The following is a 2906-nucleotide window of genomic DNA, read 5'->3' as shown; positions in this document are numbered from 1 at the left end:
AAGGAAAGCAATCAATTGCTGACAAATACAGCATGACAGAAAGAAGCCAGACATATATTCTAATTAAGATCTACAGACAAAACTAATCTATGATTAAAGAAAATGGAAATTTAGTTGTCTTTGGAAGAAGAGGTAGGGATTACTTGGAAAGAGGCACAAGGCATCTTTCTGAGATGACATTCCGTAGCTTGTTAAGAATATATGTACATGATAAGTGCATCAAACTGTATACTTAAGATCTGTGCATTTCACGGTACGTGTTAAAATTCTATAAAACTATCCGTTATAAAATAAAGTCACAAGCAAAGAGTTATTGAGCAAATAACACAGAAGTAGTAATGCTAACATCAAAATAAACTTAAGTTTTAAAATATTGAACAGAAAAAAATGTACGTAAGAATAACTGGGCCTATGTTATATTAACAAAACACAGCAGGTCTGAGGTTGCAGCAGAGAGGAGAATGAAAAAATACGTTTCATCGCTTTCCATAGAATTCAATAGTTTCATTATTACATTAATAGAGAAATATGTTTGTCCTATAGACTTAAAGCAATTACTAAGAGAATGCAAAATATTGTTTTCCTATTTATGAAGAAAAGAAACCCCAAGACAGTATTTTAAAAAAACAGGAAACATTAAATAATGTGACTGGTATATATGATGTAGTAGGGGTGATATAAAATGTACATGGGGTTTTTGAAGTGGAAGGAATCAGAAAAGGTAGACAACAGAAGAGGCTACCTCTTGGTTTGTCTAGTCAATTATAAATTTAAAAAGAATAAACACAAAATTTAAATTAAGAAATGATTTCTAAAAGAGAATTTTTTTTTATAGTTTCACATCAGTACCCATCTTCTCCAATTTGTGCCAGATAGCCAAAGCCCAGAGATGGATGTAGAAGAAGAAACTGTGGCTAGAGAGCCAGGTTAGCTCTTAGACCACCTCATGCACTGTTTGGTCACAGAAGTAGCAGAATAATTGCTGGGCACTAAGCGTGCTACAGAGCAGAAAGCTGACGAGAGGGAAGGGGCCCTGCCTACCAAATCAAGTGCACCTCCACAGCTTCTTGTGTTGATCAGTGTCCAGGGTCGAACCTGACAGCAGATGTTTGAGCAGATTTCTGTGTGGACATATGACCTTGAGGATTTTTTTGCCAGCCCTACACATATACACACACACAATCACACACACGAGGCCACAGCAACATACAAGCCCTCCTAAACCTGCACCTGATAGAAAACCCAGCTGAAGGAGGGTTTGAAAAAAAACTATTCATATTATAGAAGAACAAAGAAATAATATTCCTTGCAGACCTGATCTGATGTTACTCAAGACTTTCTTTCAGTTTCTTGTCAATGTACTCTACTTACAGAAGTTTGTTTTAGACAATATTATTTAACTCTCTTGCCAGCAGAAGCTTCAAGATCTATGAAATCAAAACATTTAATACTGCTTTTCTCCCCGCTAAGAATTGTTTAAGTAGGAAGGACAGGAGAGACAGAGGGAGGTGAGGGGAAGGGAGGGGAGAAGAGGACAGGGGAGAGAGGGGCTGTGCTTAGTTTGAGGGGTCAGGTCTGCCTAAGGGACAATGCTATTCAGCTCTAGCATCTCATTAGCAGCAGGGAATAACTGAGAAGGGGGAGAGGCTTCAGGGAATAGAGAAGAAGCCTAATACCTTGTAATCAGATCATCTCAAAGTCAAGTCTTAATTTTGCTTGGAGAATTATAAATTTTCACATTAGAGATATGCATATTTTAAAGTTAGGAGGTCTGTACTTTTGTTCCAAATGGCTTCTATTCCTTAAAGCCACGAGCAGGCCATCAGTCCTTGTTATTTTAAGTCTAAGTGTCAAATTAATACCAAAGCCAAAAACTAAATAGTTACTTAATATAATTAATACAAAATGGAATGTACATATCTGGTTGATCAAATTTACAAAAAGTCCAGCGAAATATTCATCCTTCCTGCCTAAGTAAAATTTTGTTTTATATTAAGGGTATATATTTTAGAAACGTAAAGGTAGACAGACCTTAATGATGTAAAATATTTTTCACCATCCACCACCTGCGGACCGAGTTCTTAGACATAGCTGACAGCAATGCAGGTTGTCGCTTGGTTTCATTTCAAATTTACCTTAAAGATTTCTGTAACTACGTGCGTAGCAAACAGTTCATCACAGGACCGATCTATTTTCTACCCCACTGCCTCTTAAGTGAGGAAATAAATTTTTTTAATGAAGCAAATTTCTTTGAAACATAGGACTTTGAATAAATAAAAATATTTCTCTGGGAAAAATTGATAAATAAAAACATACAGGCTAACTTTCATGTCTCCAAGCCACTGTGCTAAGCCAAGATCCAGAATATAACTTGATTCTTAAAAGAAGTACTGGGTCAAGGTCATGGTCACCAACTCCACATACCACCTCTGAAATGCAGATTAGAAAATCGGGCTGTCATGAGAGAAGAGCACTGTGACTGAGAGGCCTGATTTAGACATTTGTAGGGGGGTGGGGGACAAGGAAGGACGATGGCTCTTCTGGATTGGCATATGGCATGCAGAGAACTGGCCTAGAAAATAAAGTTTTATTTAATGAGGACATTTTGCTGAAGGGTCTTTTGAAGATAATCTTCATTAGAATTCCAAACAATGGAGAATAAAAGGAGACCATGTGGAAAAGCAAAGGAGGAATCAAAGAAAACGCTATCAAGTTACTTTTCATAAATATACCTGTAAGGGATTATATTTTTTCATTCCATGAAACACCAAAACCACCACAGAGAGCCAGCAAATACAGATCCATTCTTGTCTGACCCCAGGTCGGCTGTAAATATTAATCCTAGGTAGCTGAATAACCCCATGGGGGCCAAGATATGAAGGGAGATTAAGCAAAAAAAAAAAAAA

This window comes from Pteropus vampyrus, unplaced genomic scaffold, assembly GCF_000151845.1.
Source record: "Pteropus vampyrus isolate Shadow unplaced genomic scaffold, Pvam_2.0 Scaffold32, whole genome shotgun sequence".
NCBI lineage: Eukaryota > Metazoa > Chordata > Mammalia > Chiroptera > Pteropodidae > Pteropus > Pteropus vampyrus.
The sequence above is the reverse complement of the archived record's forward strand: the minus strand, read 5'-3'. Positions refer to the sequence as shown.